This window comes from Aricia agestis, chromosome Z (assembly GCF_905147365.1).
Source record: "Aricia agestis chromosome Z, ilAriAges1.1, whole genome shotgun sequence".
Classification (NCBI taxonomy): domain Eukaryota; kingdom Metazoa; phylum Arthropoda; class Insecta; order Lepidoptera; family Lycaenidae; genus Aricia; species Aricia agestis.
The window spans coordinates 775,138-796,397 of NC_056428.1; positions in this window are offsets into that span (position 1 = coordinate 775,138).

The window sequence follows — 21,260 nt, forward strand, 5'->3', positions numbered from 1 at the left end:
CTCAGGCCGTCAGGCGTTATGGCGACGCGTTTGTCCCTATGTTTCATGAGCACACTTCAGTGTCAGTCGTATTTTAGTAACAAGTTGTCAGCGTATTTGTTATCGTGTATCGCCGGAGTTTCAATTGAAAAGTTTTATAAGTTCTGATGTTTGTTGCGAAATATTTGCTACTTTACTTGGATGTGAGGAACATCTATTATATACAATTCTGACATATTTTATTCCCATAAGATAGAAGAAAAATAAAAATAATTACTTTTTAGGGTTCCGTACCCAATGGACCCTATTACTAAGACTTCGTTGTCTGTCCGTCTGTCTGTCTCAAGAACCGCTTTAGCTCGACTTCAGAAATCTTCATAGATTGTGTATATCTGTTGCCGCTATAACAACAAATACTGAAAACAAAACAAAATTAATATTTAAGGGGGGCTCCCATACAACAAACGTGATTTTTTTCGGCCTTTTTCGCTCTATATCAATATTGTAATGGCAAGTGGGTACCGCCACAGTCGTTAAAGAAGAAAAAAGTATTATCAATTCCTAACCTTACATATTATTTGATTTGTCACTTGGTAAATATTATGTGCCTATGGTTCATTAAAGTGGATAATTTGGCATTAGTATCAGCAAACAATATAATATTATTATTATGTAAAGTTACATAAAAGTATGTGTAGAATGCTATTACAATAAAAGTAATTAAATGTACCACAAAGGTGTCGTGACGAATTTAATTCCCCATAATCAGTACTTAAATAATCTGTGAGAACCAAAATTAGCAGCAACAAAACATAAAGTTTCATCAAAACAAACATAGCACCTTATACGGCGCACACTTTAACAAATTGGCCAATTAAATTATTATAGTAACCCATAATATTTGCAACATAAATTCTATATATATATTCCGCAAGCAATTACTATAAAAAAACTAAAAAAAAAACTTGTAGGTAAATTGTTCTACGCTCAGATCAAAGGAGTGGATATAAATGATGTAATTTATTTAATTCATCTTCGATTGTCATACACGAATATATCTAACAGTATATTTTTTCACACATTACGTCGTTCGAAATGAACAGCTTGTGCTATTAAAGACGTAAAACAAGTTATCCTAACTCTATTGGTAGAGCATAAATACGTCTTACTCTTCATACACTGGTTTCGTAATTTGTTTGTATGTACATCGTTTCGGATCATTTTGATCTAAATGTAAATTTTCAGTATCAAATTCATAAATTTTAAATGTACAATATTATTGACAATAGCTATCAAACACTGAAGCAATGATGTAGATGATGATGGTGATGACAATTAATGTAACCAGCATCACTCCGTCTAAACCCCCCCAACATGACATGATATGGGTCCGACATGTCACGATGGCCCAATTGATATAACCCCCCCTCACCCACTGAAACCATCTCCCAAAAGGGCGTCCGACCCCCTGCCGTGTCGGGTTACCCGGCCAATATCATATTTTGCGATTCTAATATATTGCATTAGGTTGAGTGATGTTATTTTTCTGCGTTTTGCGTTATGAAGGCGGAAAGCTGAAAATATTATGTTTTCGCCTCGGGAGACATGTTTGCCGATAAGTGTGCTTGACCGCTGCAGCTGTGTAAACTGATGTTTTGGTAGCTAGTAGTAGTACATAATACTTAAATGAGCGCATAATACTCAAGACAATTATTGACTTTTGACTAAAAACAGGATCTTCTCTCCTTAGCTATCCAAATCTTTGGGATTTTTTACAACTTACAAATAGTTGCGATACTGAAATAACTGTGATGGCCCAAAAATTAATATTCTTAGTTCAGATCCAGCTGAATGCCATGTTAGAACAAGCCGTCCGTGTGTCCGTCTATCAGTCTTTCTGTCTGTTACCTCTTCACGATCAAACCGCTGAACCGATCTTGCTGAAGTTTGGTATGGAGATACTTTGAGTCCCAGGTCACAAGGATACTTTTTAGCCTGGAAAATTTCCTGCACGATAAACGAATTTTGGCGCAACGGAGTTGCGGGCGTCATTCTAGTATGATAATATAAATAAATAATAATATAGTATTGCAGCTTACGGGTCACCTAGTACGTTGGGGAACTGGCAGCTAGTATACACTGACAGCAAGCAAAAAGGCAGCTAGTAACTGGCAGCTAGTATACACTGACAGTTAGTAAACACTGGCAGCTAGTACACACTGACAGCTAGTAAACACTGGCAGCTTCAAGCTTGTATACACTGGCAGCTTGTATACATTGACAGCTTGTATATGCTGCCAAGTACTCGTACCAGCTAGGCAACGTCTAATGAACGTCTGGTAATGCAATCAGCAATTACCACGTGTGCTAACTCCTACGTACGAGCTGTGATTTAAATGTATGATTTAAGACTTCATCTCAAATTATGTGAAGTCGTTTACAAAAGTCGTATTATACAGAAGAAAATGAGGCAAGTGGAGAATCGAAAAATATAGTACGATCGAAGCGAACGTATTGTAAGTAGATACAATTTGTTGTAGTCCCGACTCCCGTTTCTTACGCGAAATAGCTAAAAATTCGCTAAACAACTGAACTAATACTGTCAAAGCTAAGCAGTGAGCTAGTCACAATGCAAACCACTCTTACTCCTCATAACAAAATGTTGACCATAGTTCATAAACCATGTATTATACAATTTCTTTTATAATTCACTTCTTATTTTCATACACCAATAAATATGAGTCACATAATAGACAGTGTAATATACTGGCCGATATACTCCTGAAATCGGTCCACAAATCATCGCAAACAATAACCACAATGGAAGTTCACCACAATGGCGATTCAATTATAAAGACTGTCGGCTTATACGACGCGACTTAGGCTGGCCGCATACACACGTTTCCGCATTCGATTTCCGAATTCGTTGTCGGTGTCCGGAAATCAGAATGCATAGAATCAGTAGAAAATACATTTAAACTGAAGCACACGTTCGCTTTTTTCCGAACCGGACGAATTCCGCACGAACATTTCGAGAAAAAGCCGGCGCGTTCGCGAATTAAGAAAAACGTTTGCGCTGGTTTCACGGAATTCCAAATCGAAGTTCTACATAAGGCAAATACGGAAAACGTGTATGTGTAATGTGTATGCGGCCAGCCTTATACGGTTTTCTAGAAGAATTAACCGCGTTTCAGTCGAGAATTGTATGTGGAATGTTATGTTGTGTATGAGTGAATGTATTATGAATGTCTTTGCTGCGCTTTTGTGCTGCTTCTTTTGTAGAAAATATGACTTTAGACTTACATTGAATTAAAAGAATTAAATGTTGAGTAAGTCCTGAGTTTGCACAGAATTCTTTAGGTAATGTTTTAGAAAAAAAGAACTTGTTTCAAGATAGCTAAGTGACAAATAGCTTAACTGAAAGTTCTGTCGTTATGCTGCGCAACGGAACAAAACTCCCGGAGAAGCTATACGTCACTTACTAGTTGAGTGGCATGTACAACCATAAACCTATAATGCTAAGTATATATTAAGTCTATGTGTACAACATTGTCTCCAACTACATTAATTATAAAGCTAGAAAATAAAGGTGTCACACCTTATTATTTTGAAACACAGTTTCCTTTATAAGAATTAATATTTTTTGTGCACTTTTTGTGTTCCAAATTTTGTTCCAAAATACACTTATATACCTAATATTTTGGAAAAAAAATTTGGGACACAAAAAGTGAATACATAAACTAATTCACCATGTTTTGTCCTAGTTTGTAACATTAGTAAAGGCGTTTGATAGAAAGGGACAAACTATTATACCGCATCCGTTATGCATATAAGAGGGTAAGAGTTCGTACTACAGAGAGTCCTACTGTTAGCATTCGTAGTATTTTCAAACAAAAGTGTACCGCATACCAATACAAGCTGCTGTGTGCCAATGATGGGGTAGTTGTCTCTAAATAAATAAATAAATAAATAAATAAATAAATAAATCGAAACTAATTCGAATATTTAGTTGTACCCCGCGAATCAGCAAATAGTTGTAGTGTGATCACTGATCAATAGTCTGTCCGTCTGTGTTTGTGCAGCTCTCCGCTCCACTCGAGTGGGAGCCGGGACCGGCAGCCGGCAGCCGGAGTGGGCAAACATGTCGAGTGACAGCTTGTCACTGGAGTACGAGACCATAGATAGGTCTGAAATTGAACTGGTTTACATATGCAATAAATTATAAAATACTAGATGTCCCGGGCGGCTTCGCCCGCGTAAATTAGAAATTTTACAGAATCCGTAGGTACATTTTCCCATAAAAAATATTTCCCCCGTTTTTCCCACATTTTCCTGAGTTTCTTCTGTCGTATTAGTCTTAGAGTAATAATATAATATAACCTTCTCGATAAATGATGAGTCTTACTCGATAAATGATCTATCTAACACTGAGATAAGTTTTTAAATCGGACCTGTAGTTTCTGAGATTGACGCGTTCAAGCAAACATACTCTTCAGGTTTATAATATTAGGTAGATATAGATTTTTTTTAATTATCGCTTGACAAACTCGAGTCTCGATCTAAAAGACTATGATATGGTAGTGATGATGATGATGATGATGATGAAGAATGTAATTTGCATAGTAGCATATGCTTTCTGTTCTTAAAACAACGCCGAAACTCCCAAACTTGTATCTATAAAGAATCAGGAATTCTCTCAGCACCTTCCGAACCACAGTATACCAGGTATATCTCGGTGCAAAATCTTACTTGTTGGTAGCATATGCTTAGAATACTTCTCACGAAACCGAAGTCACCATATGTTTCCCTATAAGTTTTGAGGAGTTCCCTCGATTACTTATGGATCCTTCATCAGATCATCACTTTTCTGAATATAATACCAAATTGGGATGATACCCTATATACCAAAAGAAAAATTTTGAAAATCGGTTAACCAACGGCGGAGTAATCGTTGAATATAAGAAAACGAACATAACACCTCCCCCATTTTGAAAGTCGGTTAAAATTGTAGCCTATGTGTTATTTATTTAATATTTTAATCAGCACATGAATTGAATAACAAAATTTTTTTCAAATTAATCGTAGCACCATCTGTCAGGACAAACTAAAATTGAAATAGAATAATATTGAATGCGATGATAGCGCCGTCCGCCGGATCTAATGTAAAACATTCCAAAATCAACAACTCCTTATAAATAAGAAATTAATTGAAAAAACATTTTCCAGTAGACCAAACTGTAAATCTAAACCATTCTCGAATCTCCACGAACACACACAAAAAATTTCATCAAAATTGGCCAAGATAAGATAAATCCGTTCAGCCGTTCTCGAGTTTTAGCGAGACTAACGAACAGCAATTGATTTTTATATATATAGATTTATCTTTCGATTTCTATATAGTCTTATTAAAAAAATAATCGGACAGAGTAACAACTTAAGTTAGCTAAAATAAAAAAATAATCGGACAGAGTAACAACTGAAGTTAGCTAAAATTGTGTTTATTTATGTACTATGTATTTTGAGACTATGCAATTTTGTCGCGTTCGCGATTCACTTTCACTTTTGTTGAGTTTCAGAACGCGATATTAGGTCCTCCAACGCGCACGCGAATTTGAACTTTATGCAGCGGTAATAAATTACAAATTGACTCTCCGTTTTATTTAGTAAACGTTTGTATGGGAAATAGAAAAATGCTGTTTTGAGGATTTTCCCGGCAATTATTCGAATTTTTCTCACCTTTTAAACCTTCCCTAGACCTCCACGAATAATTCAAGACCAAGATAAGATAAATCCGTTCAGCCGTTCTCGAGTTTTAGCGAGACTAACGAACAGCAATTGATTTTTATATATATAGATACGCCGAAAATATTTTCCACTGAATTATTGGGAGAAACGATATGTTTATAAAATATGGTAATAGATATTACATATTATCATAAGTACTTTTCATCCCGGAAAAATGTACAGTTCCCGCGCGATATACGAATTTTTTACATACAGGGTGCAATTAAACCTTCCTGCCAAATTTTTCCAGGGCTTAGGTATCATTAGGAGAGTCCATTTAACCACAAAAAAATTGTGTTATTTTTTTCAATGACATATATTTTTTTATTTTTTTATCCCATTTAAAATCGTTGCCCCGCACTGTGAGTGACCGTTCTGGTCACTCACAGTGCGGGGGAATGAGCGGGGGTTACGCAGAGGGAGGCGCGCGCGCGGGGGCACGTCACGCGCGGCCGACGCGTCGTGTCCATTAATTGTAGTGTTTTTAGGATAACTTTCGGAAGCTATTTCTCAACATTTTAGTACTGAGTGATTATAAAAGAAAAATACGTGTATCTTGATTATTAACAAGAATCAACATTTCAAAATTTGGCAGGAAGGTTTAATTGCACCCTGTATAATAACGGTGGTTCAATTTATAAATTATTTCGAATTCCATCATGAAATTAATAAAATATGCGTCTTGATGATGGATCTGTCGCAAAAGACTGGTTTAAAAAGCCGTTCAATCAAACAGCTAGCCCTTTGACTGAACAGCGCCATTCAATCACACGTCTAGCTTTTAGATTGAACATTTTAGTCGCTCAAAACGTTCAACACTACAGCTGATTCAAAAGCCGCCGTCTAATTGAAGTAGTTCAGCGCGCACCACTGCGGCGCTAGGTGCGTTTTATTTACAATATGGCGTCAACTAGTAGGTGTTTGTGGTTGTTTTTCGGAAAGAAAGTTGTTAATAAAAGTTACAACTGTTATTAAAGAGACAAAAATTGTGGAGGCACATACGAGTGAATCAAAATTTCAACAAATATTCGAGGAGAAATTACGGGATTATGAAATTGATGGACGCATTTTTACTTATTGTAATGCAATAAGTAAAAATAAAAACTTTTAGTCACCCCTTAAACTTAATCCGAGAATAATCTTTCAATAAAATACAAAAAGTTTTCCTATTCTCCCAAATTATATATTAAGCTAATGGTCGCCCTAGTTAATTTGCCATTAAACCAGTTGGCTAAGCATCGTCTAGCTGTAGTGTTGAACGTTGTAGTCCACAAGTCGGCTAAACGACGTATAACCGTGTGATTGAATGGCGTTGTTCAGTCAAAGGGCAAGCTGTTTGATTGAACGGCTATTTAAACCAGTCGGCTGCGACATATCCATGTTACAATCAGTGAGTGCATACTGCATAGTGCATTTACTAAACTACTTACACGGATCCTCTCCAACTTTCGCGCTCAACCTGCGGACGATGGTCACAAACGGCATAGCTCCTCAAGAGAAACAAAAGTACATGCAGCTATAATAATTAGGTATAATATAGTGTCATACAATTTATTAAATCGATAAGCGCCTTTGATGGCGCTAGCATATCAATGGATTCTTACGGAGGTGGTCCAGTGGTTTAGATCATGAAAACAACGTAAAGCAGGTTTCAAGGCAATCCTTGACCAGAACAAACAAAATAGTCCACTTCGATGGCGAAACGCAAAATGGAACATTCTGCCATTGCAATGGCTTGCAAGGTATTTTTCCGAAAATATTCTCTACTGGATATTTGAGGAGACTCCTATGCCTCGTGCGTGTACAATAACAAAGCATGCTACTACTGCTAGGTATATTGGGCTATAGTGGGGACGTAGCAACTGTATTCCCACGGGGCCTGTCACCGACCCAATCAGCGGTGATCGATGGCGGTGATATCACCACACACCAGCACACCAGCACGCAGCGCCACCAGACTTTGGACCCATCATTATCGCGCCGTTATTGTTTTACTCCCGACAGGATCTTAAAGGGTTATAGACATGCCGAGACAAAATCGTTTAGACTAATTTGGACCCGTCATTAATAAGTATCATCTATAGGACGTTGTATGTTTTATCTGACAGCATCTTTGATGTAATGATCGTAGAAACTCCGAGGCTCATTACCGTACTTTTATCATTACCTTGTTTTACTCCTGACAGGATCTTAAAGGGTTAACACTTCGATGCAAAATCGTTTTGAATTGACTAATTTAACTTTTTGGACCCGTTATTATCATCATCGACAAGGTCAGTTCTATGATACTTCTACTCCTATCTTGTTCTTATTAACTTCTTTGCGGGACCCAATACAAGTTTAGCATGCTGAGATCATAGTTTTCGTGGTTAGATAGCGCTATCGATCCTGGCAACACAGGAGTAACAGCAGTGGGAATATGTGGTGGGCCAAACCCCATTTAAAAAAGATATGTTCTGCAAGGATCGTAGAAACTGAGAATACTGAATAGATACTGAAAAATTATAATTTGGGAGTGATTAGATAAATAATTAATGAGTAAATAGATTTCATGAACCTTGGCAAATGGCTGATTTCAGAATCTTCTTTTTCTTTTGCCTCTTACAACATGTATCGTGTCATATCCGAGGACACTTCTTCGAATACGTATTGTCTCTTCTGAAGGCTATGTAGGAAGTATTCCTCCTTAAAAATCCCACTGCCATTCTATGCACCATACCATGGACTTTATTAGTTTAATTTCTCATATATTTTACGATATGATTAGATACTTTTTCCTAATAATAAAGTGATATTATAATATGACTTGTGTAACGGTATATCAGATAATGTCGGTACTCGGTACAGTACCAGACACCAGTGTCATGCAGGTATTGGTGTCGTGTGGTGTGTTTGTTTGTCTAGCTGCCCCCGGCTCCGGCGCGGCCACCGGCCACGAATACTACTGTATACTGGTTTACTCTAGACGTAGACTGACTGAGTGATAGATGTGTCAAAAATATTTATTTTGTTTGGTTGTTTTCTTACTGATACATTTGTTGCATTGTTGCGGAAAGCTGTAGTTTCAAACCTTTGGAGGTTTAATAATAAATTTTGTTATTTTTTAAAATGTAAGTAATAAAATTTACTATTTAGTTTCATATCTAAATCTACATGAAGAGGCGAAACTTGAACCTCATGGCTTAACTAAAAGCGTCATCTGACTTCATCAAAAGGTTATCATTGTATTAAGTTCTATTAATCTACAGTTTATATTTTATCAAAAAACGCGCATATATAGTGGAAATTCAGCATTTTCGTCTGTTCAAACCATGTTTTAGGTAGAGCGCAGTAACTTCGCTTTGCCTTATACGGCCATATCTAAGGAAGTAAGAAACACCAAGGTCTACGTACCGTGTGATTGAGTCCACAGTTTACGTTAGTACCTCGTTGTATCCACACCTAGAGCTACCACCCCGCCAGTCTAATATACACCTTATCTCTCTATCACAGAGTCTAGTATCACATGTGGTTGACGTATGACAGGTTTATTCACTAGTCCCGCGCGCAGCGCTGCTCGGTGTCACGTTACAGAGTGAGACGTCAGTGACTGCTGACTACGCGTGTGAGAGGGATATTAAGGATCATTTGATGCGTAGGACGCGAACTTTGATAATATTTATTCTGTGTATGTATATGGGATTGGAATTCATTCTAAAAATCCATGACATTTATAATATCATTAATACTTTCATCAAAGGTTAAGCTTCTAACAGCTCTAAGCTCACTCAGCTCAACTATGTAGTTATTTATAAAACGGTATTATCATCAGTAGGTAATAGATATAAATAAAAGTCATAAGTTTCCAACGTAACCATAATTCCAACAGTTTAGATTATTAATTTGCAATAAGTTAAAACTGTTTTACGATTTTCCAACTATGTTATACAATTTACACTTACGATAATGCTAAATTCAAATTATTAATTTAGAACTGTAAAATAACCATATTATTCTATTTATTATGAAGATTAAAGTTTAGTAAAATTGGTACATCAACAATACATAAATTTGGTTGTTTATACATAAACTAGATGTCGCCCGCAACTCCGTTGCGCCAAAATTTGTTTATCGCGCGGGAACCGTACATATATAATATTATTTTAAATTATATTATATTATACTTATGTATATATGTACATTGTACGGTTCCACGGTTCCCGGAATAAAAGTATCTTGTAAAGGACACAGGACCTGGACTCAAAGTATCCGTCTTTTTTTCATCTAAATCGGTTCAGTGGTTTGGGCGTGAAGAAGTAACAGACCAACAGACACACTTTCGCATTTATAATATGAAGAATATGGATCTATTTAGTCCCGTGTTAAGATAATCTTGCATAGAGTAGTGAATAAAATTTACAATAACGATATCGTACACTATAATATGTGTTGGGTATGTACATTGCACAGTAATAAACATAGAGAATTACACTTGACAATGGTTTTAAACTGGCGTAGTTTACTGCAACGATAGTGGTGCAGCAGGAATAACACATTACACATACAATATAATAATATAGAAGTCAGCGGCACGTACAAATTTTATTGCTGTAATATTAAAACGATATCTAAACTAGTATTCAAATTATGTATTTATTTTATGCCTTTAGCCACAGGATAGGTTGTAATCGATCTATATTATGCTGGAACAGTTGAAACTTCCTGAAACTAAAGCATTGGACTGACTAGCGAATATCTTGTGGTACTTGACTGACATCGTTATGGGGGTAGGATTAGAGGTAGCTATGCTACATGCAGTAGGTACTCAAACTTGCACTAGATCCATCAGCAGCTCAAGTGAAAAGAAAACCGAAGTGAAACGAGAAAAGTGACTCGTAGAAGTGGTAGACAGGCAACACACAGGTAGAGTTTGGGGTCTCAAATTGCAATTGTGCTTTGTTTGCGATTAAAAACTGTACTTTAGTAACATAATATTATATCCGCCGTCTACCTATGGATGGATTTGTCTGATGGTACATAAACTGAATATACTTACACTGAGATTGTTCTCAGCGACTTTCTGGGCCGTAATCGCCTACTTACATCATAATTATCTAAATAAAGATTGATCTTAGCGGTAAAGGATGCAGCTAATGTGATAGCCAAAGGGTTGTGATGAGGTGTCTGACTGAGATTGATGAACTGTGTCAGGATGCGGATGGCAGCCGCTGGTCATCACTCATCCTGGCAATTGTCGCTGATCTGACTCGTTAGTCCTGTCATGTATCACTGTAATAAGATTGAATTATGTGGTCCAGTCCACGAGCAGGGCTGTAGCTAGAGTCAAATTTGAGGTAGGGCAGCGTCGGTTACAGGTAGGGCGGAAGCAAAAAAAATCGGTCAAGTGCGAGTTGGATTCGTGCACGAAGGGTTTCGTACCGTTATAAATAAAAAATAGGCCAAAATTGTGTTTTTTGTAATTGAGCCCCCTTTAAATATAAATGATATTTTAATTGTACTTATTATTAATTAATTTAATTATTTATTATTAATTAATTAAGTGATTTCGCAAAAATGTCCAGTGCCTACTGTTGCCATTAATATCAATATGCAGCAAAAAAGGCCAAAAAAACAAGAATCCTTAAATATTGATTTTTTTTTTGTACTTATTTGTTGTTTTGATTTATCTCTAGGTCAATGATGTATTCAATTCATTCAATAGTTATTCTTAGATATTTAAAAAAAAATCTGTTACAAAGCATGATCACTATATCTAAGAACTACATATTATTAAATCCTCAATTACGAAGAACAAGCGAACAATATGGTTAAACTTCTGGATGTAGCGATCCACGTGTGAGTGAGAGTGAGGAAATAATAATTAATTATTGGGTTGGGTGATACGAGTCAATAGATACGACTAAAATATATTTAGATTATTATTGTTTCTGCAAACTTATTAAAATAATAATTAATAATAAAATTACATAAAATATTTAAAACAGCTGAATTCTACGATTCGCCATATTATTAAAAATGCGAAGAACTTCGTTCAGATCAACTTTTTTTGTTCTTTTTTTTTCAAAGGCCAGAAATACCATACCAGCCATTCTTTCGTGACCCATTGACAGTCTTTGAGGCCTATTAATTGCAGTTAAAGTTGAAAACGTGGACTCGCACACTGCAGTACTACATCTTTTTTTTCATTAAGATTATAATTAAATGGACGCATCGCTTCATGTAATCGTGATTCAAATGCCATCTATACACAGAACAAAGAATTATTATCGACGACTTCTGTGGCCCAATGGTTGGGCGTGTGGCAGCTTAATCCGGGGGACGCGGGTTCGAATCCTGCCAACGGAACAAAAAGTTTTTAAAGGTATAATAAAAATCTCTATATAATGTATAGTTTATATAAGAATAAAGTATATTTCTGTTGTCTAATACCTGTAATGCAAGTCCTTTAGGTCTTCCTTTTTAGGGTTCCGTACCCAAAGGGTAAAAACGGGACCCTATTACTGAGACTTCGATGTATGTCCGTCTGTCCGTCTGTTTCCAGGCTGTAACTCAAGAACGGTTATTACCGTAGTTAGTAGCTATTGCTAGAGAAATGAAATTTTCACAGATTATGTATTTCTGTTGCTGCTATAACAACAAATACTAAAAACAAAATAAATTAAATATTTAAGAAGGGCTCCCATACAACAAACGTGATTTTTCTAACATTTTTTGCTTAACTATCAATGATGACAACAGGTTGGCACTTGAAATTTTCACAAAGGCCTTAATAATATATGTAATTTAATAAATAATAATAAAAGTTAAAAAAAAAATTAAGGGTTAGGTAGGTAGGTAGGTCCCATACTATTTTTGCTCTATAACGGTACGTGCGCGGTATAACCCTTCGTGCGCGGGTCCGACTCGCACTTTTTTTTTTTAAACGGGCTTTGGCCCACCACACATTCCCACCACTGTGTCTCCTGTGTCGCCAGGATTGACAGCGGTATCCAACCACGAAAACCCTTTGATATGATCTCAGGGAGCTCGAGGGACATGCTAAAGCTGTCTTGGGACCCGCAACGAAATTAATCAGAAGAAAATAGGAGGAGTAGGAAGAATTCCAGATTCCCTCCCCATATAAAGCGGGAGACAGCACAAGGTTGCAGTGACCGAAAGTCAAAGAACTGGAAGGGGTAGCACCACGGGAATAAACGTTAATAATAATAGTGACTACTACGCTAGAGCTAAATTAATTTATTGTGTTAGACTGTTGCCAGTAGTAATTGTGACAAAAACGCTTGAAGGCACGGAAGTTCCTAGCGCTGTCCACGAGATCACCGTAGTATGCGACACCAGATGTACAGAGTAGGTTGTTTAGCATTGTAGTTCTTTCGTCCTGCCAGAGACTGCACTCCCAGAGAACATGATGAGCTGTTTGTTCAAACATGTTGCCTTCGGTCGAGCACTCGCACATGGGTGATGCTACTAGATTAAATCCGTAGAGTTTGGCCTTAAAATTTCCATGACCAGGTCAGGAATTGAGAAACGCAGTGATCAATATCCATCCAATGTTTGGATAGCCGTTCACGAATATTAGGGAAAAAATTATAAAGATGTCGCCCTTTGGTGGAACAGTCCCATCGCGTCTGCCATTCGGAGATTAGGCTTTGCAAAGAGTTTTCTAAAGGTTCAAACAATCTTGCTATTTTAATTTTATCCCGAGCGCTTAAAAAAAACGGGTTGTCAATGTTTTTATTATGATAGTACATTGTCGCACGACGCTGAATCTCAAGGTCAACGGGTAAAACTCCGGCTAGCACGGGCAAGGCTTCGGTGCTTGTGGTTCTGTAAGCTTTGCACAAGAATATAAGAGCAAGAAGTTGGCTTTGTAGCAACTTGCGACGAGCCGCGCCGATAGTTGCTCTGTCGGCCCACACGGGGGCCCCGTAGCAAATGCTGCCAAGGTAAGTAGCAGTGTGAATTAATTTTAAGGTTTTGAATGAGAGGCCCCATGTCGACGTAGATATTTTGGTAAAGGAGTAAAAGTTGCGTTTCGCTTTCTCACCGGTTTGAATTATATGTTCTAAAAATGTAAATTTATTTTCTAAGTAAAAACCAAGATAACAGAGTGACTGTTTGCGTTTAACGTTAATATTGTCAAGTTTGATGCTAGGGGAAGATATAAGGGATCCTTTTAAAAGAATTTGGTAAGTTTTTTGCGCGGCGAATTTCAGACGATTACGCTTACCCCAGTCAGATATTAAATTAAGACTACTGTTGGCTTTAGACTCAATTTCGGAACGCGAGTTTGCTTGAACGATAAGAAACCCGTCATCGGCGTAACCAACTAGTATACAAAGCGGTGGAAGTGGAAGACTTAACAAATCGTCGAATCCGATGTTCCATAATTTAGGCGAAATTACCGATCCTTGAGGGCAGCCGCAAGTTAAATCTTTGGCGTGTGTACAATGTCCTAGACGAAGCTTAGTTTGACCGTTAGAAAAGTAAGAATGTATTATGGAATAAATATTACAGTAACACCCTCGATTTTTTAGTTTTAATAGCACCATCGGCCACCAAGCATGGTCGAAGGCCCTAGAAATATCTAATGAAATGGCGACCACATATTTAGTTTCCGACAAGTTAACTATTTTTCTTACTTCTAACGCCGCGTCAACAGTCGATTTCCCGGCGGTGAAACCGAACTGATGGCTATGAAATTTAGGGCCACCAGGAAGCAGGCGAGGTACGATGAGACGTTCTAGTAATTTACCTAAGCAAGGCAGTAACGTTATCGGACGGTAAGATTTTGGGTCGTCAGGAGGTTTGTTTCCCGCTTTAGGTATTAATTTTATGCAACCGGAACGCCAAATTTTTGGAAATATACCTTCTGCGATACATCTGTTGTAAACATATTGAATCGATGAATTGGCCGCTAAACATGCTTGCTTTATCATAATATTCGATATTTTATCCTCACCCGCAGATTTTTTTATAGGTAAAAGGTTTACTATTTTAATAAACTCCTCCGAAGTTGGTAAATCTGAGACCGGTGTATGAATGGGGTCTAACATTCTACTCCTAATGTCGCGTTGGTGTTCATCATCCAAGGAGGGCTCGTCGTCTGGGATGAGAACGTTTAGATATGCCTTCGCCGTTTCCTCTAAACTACAAGTGTAAGAGTTGTTAATTTTAATATTTGAGAAAAAGCTTGGCTCATTACTGCTACTGGGTTTAAGCTCGTGGTATAAAGAGGACCAGGGACCCTCTTTATCCAGTCTATTCGCGGCATTCTTCAGCACATTATTTTTCGCTAACGTAACGGCGGCACGATAGCGTGACCTTGAAATGCGTAGGTTATTTAAACTAATTATATAATTATCATCCGAACGGTCGAGGCCAGATTTACGAAGATTATTAATTTTGCGCCTGGCCCTTCTAAATTCTCGACGAAGATTAAGAAGTTTACTGTTCCACCATTTACAGTTGTGATCTTTTTTAAGAGGTCTACGACCCAAGGCTACATCGGCAAAGTAAACAAATGTGTTTGTCATAATTTCCGCGCACTCATTGACGTTTAAATCCGGCCGAGTGAAGTCTCCGGCATGAGCGGTAATGAGGGAGCGGAATAATTTCCAATCGCCGTTTTTAACATTGTATTTATAGTCATTAGAATTGACTACGGTATCACTCGGGACCGCATGAGAAAACTCGTACACCAGTAAGCGGTGATCACTACATGACGCATCGGGAAGGACACGCCAATTCCTAATCTGGACGTACGCGCTAGATAGCGTGACGTCAATCGACGATTCGCCCGTAGGGCTACTAAAGGTAGGTGGTGCATCGGGGGTGTTATGAATATGGAGATCCGACTCGCACTTGGCCGATTATTGGTATTTTTAAGGTAGGGCATTGTGATTTTAAGGTAGGGCATTGCCCCACTATGCCCCCCCCTAGCTACGGCCCTGTCCACGAGTCATGAAATTTCATAAGAATGATATTTACTTAGTTTGAAGTTTTGTGATTCGGGGTAGGTGCCATAAATGTTACGTTTTCAAATCAGTAAAGTCAATAGAATAGCTGAACGTCAGCTGTTTGAACGTAAGTTCATTCAGTGGTAAAGGCTTACCAGTTACCAGTTACCATGGACGCAAAAATAATAAGAACAGTCTGACGTCGTGCTACACGTGTTGCGCATAGGTTTTGCGCAAATTCGGCTTTTGAATATGGACTGAGTAGTCACCAATTAAACTCAAAAGTTAAGCAAATTTCAGATTAGCTCTACATTTTTAACCGACTTCCAAAAAACGAGGAGGTTATTATTCGGCTGTGGATATTTTTTTTTTGTTAATCGCATCCATGCGGGGGCCAAGCTGTAGCTTAAGTAATAGAAACTTGAAAGTACAGGTGGTTTTGTTCTACGATTTACCTACATTGATATTCTCGTATAAGAGCTTTATTATTTCTTTTATATTATTAATTTATTTGATCTGTCTGCGCAGTAAGGGCTACTTCAAAAAATTAATACCTAGTCGATTATATCATTATGCATGATAATACGACGATATTGTATGGTAATAACGAATACGTTAACCCCGCATCCTCTAAATCACTTAAACTCAACATTAATATTAAAATATGACTCGTCACAGTGCAGTGACAGGCGAACGCATGCACAGATACTAATAGATAAATTTGTCTATGGACGCGCGACGTTTAAATAAACATTACGATATGCAAACCAAATTAAACCCTACTCGCCTTCAATAAAGTTTAAATCACCCCACGAGTGCCCGCATTTAAACTTTTTAAATGATATTTAAATTTCGAATACGTTTATTTTTTCCCTCGTAATCATGTTGTTCTGCTTCTGGAATCACTTCATAAATAAAGCGCGCCGTTTCAATTGCGACCTAATTGCCCGGCGTTAGGGTGGGGTTTCGTACGCGCGACGGGCGGGGTAAAGGCGAGCTCATATTGCAGGATGTACATTATTTTTAGTATAATGTATTGGGCGGATGCGGCCGCGGTGTAATGTTGCACTTTTCTAAATAAATTGACGTAAACACATTATAATTAACGCGAGCTAGTTCACAAGTTCCCGGGAACTGTATATTAGCTGTTCAATACTTGCCCGGTTAGTACTTAGTTAAGGAATTAAGTTCCCAGACAGGTGCAAGTTGGTCTGACGTGCTGGTGGACTCACCCTAGGCACAGATTAAATATTTACTACATAATATTATGTAGAAACAAAAAAGTATAGATAAGTACTAGAGTTATTATTATGCTAGTAGACTTGAGTTTCGTCTGTGTTATCGACAAAGTACACTGTGTCCATAATTATTCATAGATTTATTTACTTACCACAATAGGGACAAGTTTTTGATGATAAATATGCAAATACGAGTTTGCATATTTAGCAGCCAAGTAGCGCGGCTGGCATCCTGCAGGTGAAATTTATAGTTTTTTTTTAATTTTCATGTTCAAATAATTTAATAAGTAAACATTATTATGAATGCTCCAGTATTTTTATAAAATACAAGGAAAACTTGTTTCAGTATTTAATTAATCCCAAATATTCCAATACACAATTAATTAATTCGTATTAATTATTTTTAATACCTCAATAATGATCGGTCAATGGTCATTAAAATAATGAAAATCTGAGATTTTGGTGCACACAAAAAATGTTTCACACGTACCAGGCATTTTTGAGGTTTCCCATTTTTGTGCAAGCGCCCTAAGGGGCCCAAATCTGTCGCGATAATTTCTTTTGTAAAACTCCATCTTATAAGTTATACACGGTATATTGTGGCATTGTGTCCCACGTGGCGTGGCACGGCGCGTTGTAGCATGGCGCGTTGTGGCATGGCGTGTGTTGCCACAATGCGACAGCTCGTGGGCCGCGTCTTTGTCCGCGCTAAATCGACTGCGAAATATCCTGACGCGCGGCACCGTTGTCGCACGATATTGTACAGACACAGTACAAAATATGTTTACAGTAGCGTAACTCAGGCATGTAATTCTTGCAGGCTGCAGCTGCTGCAATTTGATGTATGATATTGTATAGTTCCCTCCGCTAAAGTTATCTTAAATGATGCTAATGTGTGCGTATAATTGACTCGGCAGGTTAAATATGAAGTAGGGATACTGCATAGTATTTATACTGTGGGCTTCTATACGATCCCTAGGGTAAAATAACGCTTAGGTTTGTTACAATATTAGTTATTACTGACAGTAATAGCCGTAGTAACTAGTAGCTACTAATAGCTAGTGCGATGGCTTCATACAAACGAGCGCCATTCAAAATAATATGTGATAATATTTGCTTTAAATTATTATGACAAGAAAGTTAGATGTTTTCCACTTAACTGACATGGAAGTATTACCCCATGTTACACGCCTATGAAATGCACATAAGTAATTAGTAGCTGTAATTCAAAATTGCAATTTTATTATTCAATCGTCAGTTTATTAACTGAAATATTTACATATACACGCGGTTTCTGTAAATTACGTGGGAGAGCCATGCTTCGGCACGAATGGGCCGGCTCGACCGGAGAAATACCACGTTCTCGCAGAAAACCCGCGTGAAACAGCGCTTGCACTGTGTTTCGCCGAGTGAGTGAGTTTACCGGAGGCCCAATTCACTATCCTGGGGGTAGGGAAGGGAAGGAAATAGGGGAGGGTCCCCTATTTCCTTCCCTTCCCTACCCTCCCCTATTACCCTATTCCCTCTTAAAAGGCCGGCAACGCACCTGCAGCTCTTTTGATGCTGCGTGTGTCCATGGGCGACGGAAGTTGCTTTCCATCAGGTGACCCGTTTGCTCGTTTGCCCCTTGTTTCATTAAAAAAAAAAAATGTCGGTCTTACAATTAAGACGTCGAATCTAATGATACTACTTAAAATGCAAATGATTCATTTCTAGACCGTGCCAAATATTGATTAAATATAACCGTGAACGTAGCTCTCTGCAGTCTATGACGCGACAGTGAGACAACCTTTGCAAATCGCAAAAAAATCTTGTCAATTGGTCACGACTCACGAGTCACGGCATATAGTCTGGACCAAAAATTGTGTTTTTTGTATGGGAGCCCCCTTAATTTTTATTTTATTCAAATATTATTATTTATTAATAATTATTAAATTAAACATATAATTAAGGCTTTTGTGAAAATTTCAAGTGCCTACCTGTTGTCATCATTGATACCGAGCAAAAAATGTTTGAAAAATCACGTTTGTTGTATGGGAGCCACCCTTAAATATTTAATTTATTTTGTTTTTAGTATTTTTAATTAGAGCAGCAACAGAAATACATAATCTGTGAAAATTTCAACTCTCTAGCTATTAACGTTCTTGAGTTACAGCCTGGAGACAGACGTACAGACGGACAGACATCGAAGTCTCATTTTTTACCCTTTGGGTACGGAACCCTAAAAATGAGATATTAAAATAATGTGAGCTAGTTTGCTTTTAATTTTCAAGGGCACGGCTTATCAACTGTATGCAATTTATACTATGCAGTCTGCGGATACAGCGCGCCCACTTCCGACAGTCACAATATGATCTCCTTATTGTGACTTCGCAGTTCCTTTGTGCCTTAAACTGAGTTTAACTTGCATCTGGTCTACGGAACCTTGGGGTGGAGTTGACTGAATTAAAACGTAATTTATAAGCACATTTGCCGCAATAAAAAACTATCCTAATTCCTTTTCCGAGAGGCTGGGACTCAAGTACTGTACACTTTCGTATTTTAAAACTGCTAAGCTTTACGCACGAGGCAAGCCTCACACGAGGACGCTTTACTTTTCGGCCAAAAGAGTAGTCTATGTGTAAAGAGCACTGGGTCGTAAGTTCTATGTACATTGTACATGCGTAGTACTTACAACTCAGTGGTACAGTGCTTATATATGGAAATTGGCTCAGTAGTATTCGAGTAACTTGATAATGTATGACGACTGACAATAATATCAATAGGATCGTGTCTGGATAGCTTCGTTGGTAGAGCGATCCGATCCGATCTTTTCAAATCCACACGAATAGAACAGCATATTCCTCCACCGTATAGATAGGGGAGTATTAAATACTTTAGATCACTCATTAAAGTAATTTAGGCCTTACCCTATTGTCTGTGTAATCGCAGCGCTTACGGCCTCGCGCAGGCCTGCGGGGGGCCTGGGGCCTGCCGGGGCCTGGGCCCAGTCTGAGAGCATAACGACGTTGTCGAGGGTCATTACCGACGTGGTTTACACGCCACGAGAGCTCGCAGTGACGTCATACTTTTGTAACGTGTACGTCTGATTCATAGAAAAAAATCATACTTTTTTACCGTGAAGAAAAAGGCTTCCTGCAATTTCCCTGCCCTACAACTGATGTAAAGTAATAAAAAAAACTAATGGAAATTAAACACCTATTGCAGGAGTCCGGACCCTTACTAATAAAATTTAAATTAAGTGTACCGACAAAATAAGCGAGTGAGAAAAGATAGAAAATTTTTAAAACTATAAAACATAGCAACCCTTTTTTATTTAGTAAAAGTCTGTTAAAAATTACGCCTTTATTACAATTAATAGTATCGTCATAAGATTATAACTTGGGTATTATTAGTAATTGATTTGCATTTCAACCGTTAATTGGACCGTTTCACAGTAATAAACTATCGCATATCAATCCATAAACTATGCGAGTTGGGACACAACACGATGTATCATGCCGTCAATTCGCCGCGGACCGCGGTGTATAACGAGTAACGACATTATCCATGTCACTGATGCAGTTACGATGGGGATGGGGTTTATAATGTAATAACCTGGCCTGCTACCGGGGGACATTGGCGATTCTGGGGATGTCGTAAGTAACATAGTAAATTTATTTTTGACTTTGAAGAGAGGACCTGTCGTCCTCTCTATTCCGATCCGCGGTCTCTTTCTGTGAGAGAATGAGACCGCCGCCTGCCAGAGTCCGGACCACATCGCTCTCGAACATGCAGCGTCCCATGTACGGGAGCCAGAGGTCCCCGCCTACCACTGCCATGAGATCGTCGCGCTGCACGGCCGATGCTGGTAACCTAACCTAAACCTAACCTTAACCTGACCTAAACCTAACATAAACCTAATCTTAACATGACGTAAACCTAACATAAACCTAACCTAGCTTCATGAGAAGTAAAATTGTGAATCAAAAGTACCTTCCTTATATTTACTTCATGAAAAGTAGAAGTATCTTACGACAATATTATGAACCGTGTTGGACAAAGAAATTCTTAAAATATAAAAAACATTAAGCGACATGCATAATAATTTTTAGATATTTTACTTTTGTAAATACAAATTGGCCTCTCCTTAAATATTATAACATTCAATGAGCTAATGATGCAGCCACATGCACGAACTAAAACACCACGATGGGGACATTACCTGTAGTGGCTGAGGGCCAATGACGTCACTAGTCAGTAGCTGCCAGTAATTAGCGCGGGACGACCACTTCAAATTACATTTCACACCCCACCTGCT